The sequence below is a fragment of the Pongo pygmaeus genome, chromosome 7, assembly GCF_028885625.2.
Source record: "Pongo pygmaeus isolate AG05252 chromosome 7, NHGRI_mPonPyg2-v2.0_pri, whole genome shotgun sequence".
Taxonomy (NCBI): Eukaryota; Metazoa; Chordata; class Mammalia; order Primates; family Hominidae; genus Pongo; species Pongo pygmaeus.
In genome coordinates, this window is record NC_072380.2 from 17,845,520 (window position 1) to 17,853,232 (window position 7,713).

The 7,713-nt window shown below is 44.8% G+C and overlaps 1 protein-coding gene across 2 annotated transcripts in view; it reads right to left on the reverse strand.

Annotated features, from left to right (window-relative positions):
- MTUS1 (microtubule associated scaffold protein 1) overlaps positions 1–6,334 on the reverse strand; it is a 160,684-nt gene extending 154,350 nt beyond the window's left edge. For both annotated transcript variants that reach the window (XM_054498495.2, XM_054498493.2), the window contains exon 1: positions 6,023–6,334. The gene's annotated coding sequence lies outside the window, so the exon portion shown is untranslated. The remainder of the gene's footprint in view (positions 1–6,022) is intronic.
- Between the last annotated feature and the right edge of the window lie 1,379 nt (positions 6,335–7,713).

The following is a 7,713-nucleotide window of genomic DNA, read 5'->3' on the forward strand; positions in this document are numbered from 1 at the left end:
AGACTGATCCATTCCTAGTCTGTTCTTCTCTTTAGCGGAGTTCACACTGTGTCCCAGCAATAAAGCTTCTAGGTTAGAATGAGGATAAAATGTGTGGTTTTTCTTACCTTTATTTACGTAGCTAATGTGTATACAAGAACATTCTTTTTATTCCTTTTTAGACAGAGTCTCACTCCGTCACCCAGGCTAGAGGGCAGTGGTGCGATCTCGGCTCACTGCAACCTCCGCCTCCCAGGTTCAAGTGATTCTCCTGCCTCAGCCTCCCATGTAGCTGAGATATAAGCACCCACCACCACACCAGCTACTTCTGTATTTTTAGTAGAGTCAAGGTTTCACCATGTTAGCCAAGCTGGTCTCAAACTCCTGACCTCTGGTGATCCACCTGCCTTGGCCTCCCAAATTGCTGGGATTACAGGTGTGAGCCACTGAGCCAGGCCCAAGAACATTCTTTTTTTTGTTTTTCTTTTGGAGACAAAGTCTCACTCTGTTGGCCAGGCTGGAGGGCAGTGGAGCGATCTCGGCTCACTGCAACCTCCGCCTCCTGGATTCAAGCGATTATCCTGCCTCAGCCTCCCAAGCAGCTGGGATTACAGGCACCCACCACCACACCCAGCTAATTTTTTGTATTTTTAGTAGAGATGGGGTTTCATCACATTGGCCAGGGTAGTCTAGAACTCCTGACCTGAAGTGATCCGCTCAGCTTGGCCTCCCAAAGTGCTGGGATTACAGGCATGAGCCACCACGCCCAGCCCCCAAGAATATTCTTAATTTAGATATGGGCCTGCTAGCAAGACTTAAATGCAGTTCATTTTTAAATAAATACATTTTTATTACTCTTCGGTATGGAGCTTAAAGTCTAAGGAAAACCTACGAGCTTGTCAAGCCTCCCCTTCTGCTCCACACAACCTCGGTGAAATCTGAAATCAGTTCAATTTCAGGGCAAAGTCCACTCCCCAGAGGTGCCGCCTCCTTGCAACCTCTTTGCCCTTCCCAGCTAGTCTGAGAAACTCAGGACCTGCACTTCATCTTCTTTCACTGCTCAAAAAGATTCTGATCAATGCCAATCCAAAAGTAAACATGTTTCCTCATCAGAAACTTTAAGTGACCTTAAGACTATCTTTACTTAATTTTACAATTTCATTCTAGGTTAGAATGAAAAAATGTGTAACCAGTGTGCAGACAAGAACATTCTTAATTTAGACAGGGGCCTGCTAGCAAGATTTAAACGCAGTTTATCTTTGAACAAATACATTTTTATTACTTTACAATATACAGCTTGAAGTCTAAACTTTAATGAACAAAGTTATTTTGTAATCAAGATTTATATGCAAATACGTACTTCTAAAGTACTTGAAAGCTATTTACTTAAGTGAAGCACTTCCAAGTTCGACCTTGTTCACACTCTAAATTTGTTGAGAAAACCCACCCTTTCTTCCTTGATTGTGTAACATTTATATATGAGAGCAATCACAAGTTGCCAATCTGCTTCTAGTGTAGGAAAAGGAAGTTTTATCTTATGTATCCACAAGGCAAAGAGCCCCCAAATTTGTCAGCTCCAAAATGGAAGTCTCTTTTACCATTTCTAAGGCCAAGTGAATGTCATGATTAATGTTATCATGGAAAACTGTCCCATATCCAAGAGTAATTTCAAAGATCACTGAGGGATTTTTCTCTAAGAAAATAAATAAATAACCATCATCAGGGCAATCATCTACAGAACTTGGTTTAGAAATAAATTTTTAGGCCGGACTTTTAGGCCAGACACAGCGGCTCACGCTTGTAATCCCAGCACTTTGGGAGGCTGAGGTAGGCAATCACTTGAGGTCAGGAATTCGAGACCAACTTGGCCAACGTGGCGAAACCCTGTCTCTACTAAAAATACAAAAATTAGCCAGGCGTGGTGGCGCACACCTGTAATCCCAGCTACTCAGGAGGCTGAGGCAGGAGAATCACTTGAACCTGGGAGGTGGGGGCTGCAGTGAGCTGAGATTGCACCACTGCACTCCAAGCTGGGCCACAGAGTGAGACTCCATCTCAAAAAATAAAAATAGAAAAAAAAGAAAGAAATTTTTAGGCTGGGGGCAGTGGCTCATGCCTCTAATCCTAGCACTCTGGGAGGCTGAAGTGGGAGGATTTGCTTGAGCCCAGCAGTTCAAATCCAGCCTGGGCAACATGGCAAAACCTTGTCTCTACAAAAAATACAAAAATTAGCCAGGCATGATGGCACATGCCTGTAGTCCCAGATACTCAGGAGGCCGAGGCGGGAGGATAGCTTGAGCCTGGGACGTGAAGGCTGCAGTAAGCTATGATCATGTTACTGTATTCCCGCCTGGGTGACAGAGCAATATCCTGTCTCAAAAAATAAAATAAAATAAAAAGTCAGAAGAAGAAATTACAAGCCAAACTCAACTCCTGGTTATACTGGACCATCCTAAACCAGGTATAGAGACTCCCTGGTCAAAGTAGGCTTTGCAGGGCCAGATTTCAAGCTAGCTGAGTTCATACCATCCCATCTAGTCCTTCATTTCCTGTGGGGTGGGATCACTCATCCTCTTTCTCAGGAGGCCACAGTCACCAATGTACCCGTTGCTAAGTGGTCACCTCCCTCCGGCGCCTGCCTTCCTCCAGAGAAAATCTGAGGCCGTTTTTAAGTGCCCCTAAGCACACAGATACTGAACTCCAATTTCATCCTTATGGCTCAAATATGGTTCTATCACTTACTCTCACGCTCTAAGCTTGGGGAATAAAAGGGACTCAGGCTCTGATGGAGAACACACCTCCTTCAGTGAGGCCTTTCAGGGTATATTCAAGCTTTCACAACACAGAGAAAGAACTCAACTTTGAGAAATCAGGAAGACGTGTTCCCCCACCCACCCCCACAATAAATACTTTGCTGAGTAGCAGTATTGGAAATTAATCCAGGAAATTTTTCAACTACATATACGTACATTTGTCTGGACATCAAAACAACACTCATCATCAAGTCCGTATGAAACCACAATAATGACTAAGAATCTGGCAAAATGATACTACAAATAGATTACTGAAAATAAATGGAGTGTGAGCCTACTTTGTATAATCACAGAATAACAGATCTGAAAAACATTCAGTCTTTGGGATTTAAAACTTTCTGCTCTGATTTCAAAGGATGTTGTTCCTAATAGTATATACCAGGCCCAATGGCTTCTCATCAACAAATGCAATTAGTTTTGCAACAGTCTCTAACCCAGGATATGGAAGTTCTTGTAACGAATTTGAAAAGATTCTAATTTAGAATTTGGGGAATTTTTTTTAAGATGGAGTTTTGCCTTGTTGACCAGGCTGGAGTGCACTGGAATGATCTCGGCTCACTGCAACCTCCACCTCCCGGGTTCAAGCGATTCTCCTGCCTCAGCTTCCCAAGTAGCTGAGATTACAGGTGCACGCCACCACACCTGGCTATTTTTTGTATCTTTAGTAGAGACGGGGTTTCACCATGTTGCCCAGGCTGGTCTCGAACCCCTGACCTCCCGATCCACCCGCCTTGGCCTCCCAAAGTGCTGGGATTAGAGGCGTGAGCCACTGCACCCAGTTGGAAAAATTTTTTTAAATCTTCTACCACAGTCACATATAGTTCTGAAGCTACGATTTAGAAGTGTTAAAAATTCTGTTTTGAGAAAGTCAACAGATTTATCAACATTAAAGAAATTTGTGTATGTCAAAACCACTGTAAATATATAAAGCAAAGATAAAATCGGAAAAGTATCTGCAATATGAATGGCAAAGATTTACTATCAATCCATAAAAGGCTCTTATGAATTAATGGAAAAATACTAATATCCCAGGAAAAAATTCTGGCACTACATCAAATTTCAAAATGGAAAACAACTAGATTTCTTTGGTGTTCAAATCATCTGTAATCAAAGAAACTGAAGTTTAAATAGAGAGAAAGCACTGTTCACCTATAAAGCTGGGAAGAATTTTTTTTTTTTCCTTTTAAGGATGATTCTCCATGTTGACAAGAATATGGTAACACCAGTATTCTCACAGAGAGCTAGTGGGAATATAATTTGGTTAAACATTTTTTGGAAAGCAAATGGTCAATATGTATGAGATCTTCCAACCATCAACTGTATTTCAAGGACACTAAGGATATTAACCCTGCACATAAAGTTTTAAAAAGGCATTTGTTGCAAAAGTATATTTAGTAATACTAAGTGGAAATAAATGAAAACCAGTCTGATACATCTATGTAACGTAATATTAAGTAGCCACTAAGATTTCTGAAGATTTCATGACATGGAAAATTTTTCATGATACATTAAGCAGAAAAAAACCTCCATGCAATAGTATATTTAGATAAACTATATAACTATAAAAAATATTTTCTATATATTAACAAGTATTTTCTTAAATATTAAATATTAACTGTGATTATCTTTGCTGAAATTGCTTAACTCACTTTTCTCAATCTACCTATTTTTATACAGCAAGCATGGATTACTTTTGAAATCAAAACAAACAGGGTTAACAGAACAGGGCTATTAAGTAACAGGCTTTTTAAATGCTTGAGTGTAGTAACAGCAGGTTAGTTTCCAAAAAAATATAAGATATTTATCTTTAATTTTATAATCCTATTATACTCCACAATGTAACCCTGACTTATTGACATAATTAAAAGGTCTTGTTCCAAGCATGATTTTCTTTCCACCAAGCAGATCTACCAAGAACTATTTTCTCTTCATAAACCTGATTTTAAAAAGAACAGGTGAAAAAAGGTGGTGCAAGTTACATAAATAACTACATATTATTTTAAACTAAATTCCACTTCTAAGGTTTTTTAGCTTTGGTTTTAAGGATAAGCATGTAGTTCTAATCTTTTCTTTGTATAGCTTTCCTAATGGAATATATTGCTTATGAAAAAAAAATCTGTAACAGCACTTTCTTCACTGTAAAGCACTGTCCTAACAGGACATCATCATTTTAATTTAAATTGTCCATCATTTCCTGCCCTAATCATCCCTGAAAAAGAAATTTGTCTACAGAATTGCAATTCCGTTTACGCAATTCCTTTTAAAGTTATCCATGCACTGTCATGTTGTATACAGCCTCCTTAAAGAGGTCACTGGTTCCCAGGATGCAGTGACTCTCTTTTTTAATCCCCTCCCTCCTGCATTGCCTCCCTTCCTCCTGAAATCCACTGGTAACATCCCCACTCCCACCCTCCAGCCCCAGCGCTGTGATTTAGTGATGACTGATTTCCGATCACCTGCACCTGGCAAAACTTAAAAGCTTTCACGCACTGTTTTGCCTAAGACTTTGGTTTCATTGAAACAAACAAAACACACTGGATTTCCTTTCTTAGAACACTGACTACTTCAAATAGACAGTATTTAACAGAGTATGTGTAACTACGCAGGCTAAATGAAGAATTAACCTCTTCCTTCCTAGTCCCAAATTACTCCAAGTCAAAATCAACAAACAACTTGGTAGAAAGGAGTACGTCTTCAAAAAAGAACAAAAACGTTCCTCAGTAAACACCTAAGTCTACTAAGCACTACAGAGTAGTCAATAAGGTCACCTTAATTAAGAGCAGATTTTTCTAGAGCGTGAAAAAGTGCAAACAAGCTGCACAAAGTAGCGAGGTGCCGCGAAGGGTCTTTGGGACCTGCAGCAACCCTATTCCACCCCCTTTCTCGGCCCCGCTTGCTTCTGCTGAGAAGGGGCCCAGCGAGAAGGCTGGGACCGCCGGGCCCGGGTGGGCGGCGTAAGGAGTCCACAGTCAAGCCCCTCGGTCACTTTCAAGGTGACAGCGACGAGATCCGCATCCGTCCCTTCCGCAGGCTCTGCGCTGGCCCACGTGAGACCCGCCTCCGCTCCGCCGGCGCTGCAGCCCCCTTTACCCCCAGCTTCGGCCCCCAGGCCCCTGGAACGCCCCCTCCCCTCCCCGAGGACCGGTCCCGTCACCCTGGGCGGCGCGCTCGCCTGTCCCCTCTCCACCCCTGCCGCGGGGCAGGGGGAACAGACTCCAGCGCGCACTTACCCGCAGCTCTTTCAAGCACTCCGGCAGCAGAGACGCAGACGCGGGGAGCGCGGGCGCCCTTTGGACCACTGGCGGGGTCGCCGCGAACCCGCCCCGGAGGTCTCGGGGGCGGCGTCTGCACCTGGGGGCGCGCGGCGCGGTACGGCACCACCCCACGCCGGCGGCGGCGGCTACGAGGCGGGACCCGGAGCCCCGGCCTCCCCGCCTCCCCGCGTCCGGGGCCGCCAGGGGGTGGAGCAGGGCGGGGAGTTCGGGAAACTTGTAAATAGCCGAACTCGGGCCTCCCGCCCCAACCCGGGGCGGCTCCTTCCGAAGGCTCCCCTCCAGCGGCTCGCTGCGGGAGACCAAGGCCAGCCGCCGTCCCAGGGGGCGGCCCTCGGGGAACCTGAATGACGTGCGAGGCCGTACCTCGGGGCGCTGGACTCCGCTCGGCCGCTCCCGGGTCCCAATCCCGACGCTCCGCGCGCTCCCGGGCTAAGTGCGAACGCGCCCCACGCCCCGCGGCGCCCGCCCGGGACAGCGCTGCACCTGTTGCCACGTGCGACGCGGGGCTCCGCGGCTGCCACTGCCGCCCGCGCACCTGGCTGCACCGCGCGTCCCGGGACCACACTCGTCCCCGCAGGAGTCCGGGGCTCCGCCGCACCCAGCGCTGGGGGCCCAGGCCGGGCCGCGGTAGGTGGGGGTCTGCCTCCTGCTTGCCTCTGGCCACCTGCACGCCGAGGGGCCTCGCACCGCGGGGCGTATAGAAGGTGGGACGGTTGCAGAATTATCAGGGCGGAAGCTTGCAAGGAAGGAGTCGTGATTGTCTTTTAGAAGGGCTGATTCGCAGTCTGTATTATCTTCATGCTTCTAGCAAGTTTACTAGCAAGTGTGTATTAAAGGTTAAAGAAAGTAGCTTTCCAGCTGTTAGAGCTTGAGATACAACGTGGAAAGGAGTCTAGAACCCCAGGGAGAAAAACTAGGCTCGACCTACTTTTCTCTAAACACACAAACATAGTCCTTGCTCTTTGCTAAACTGAGCAAATTTCATCCACAGCTGTCTTTTAGGTCCTTAAAATATTTTCTTCTATGAAGCATATTTTTAATAGAAAACTTGTCCAAAGATGCTATTCTGCCTGTGAGAGATGTCACATTACTGAACCATGAAATGTCAGACAACCTGAGAACAAAATTTTAATATTTCCTTTTTAATTACCTGGATTGTGGTTTGCTAAAAGCTTTTAAAGAGAAGTGAACTCTTCTGGAAAATAGACGTAAGGACGCTGTATTTCAGTTTTCTATACCATGAATATTAGAATAACTGACAGATGTCTTGCCATTGATAGTTGTAAAGACTTTTCATATGTACAATGATCCATTATTTCCTGACTGCAAAACCCAGGGGTACAGAGGTCAGATTATTTCCATTATTCAAATGAGGAATTGAAGCTCAGAAAGGTCAAGTGACTAGCGCGAGGTCACACAGCCAGTGAGGGCAAGTGCAAACCCAACCAGCCTAACTCCTAATCTTCTTTTTTAATTCCATCACATAATGATACCTCTCATTTGCTTCAGAAATCCCTGTTGTAAAGACAGATGCAACTAACATGATCTGTGTTGTTAGGAAAGGCATGTGATTAATTTTAAATAGATATAGTATTTAACACCACCAGATGATTCTCCCTATGAAAAAGCACACAAAAACAAAACAA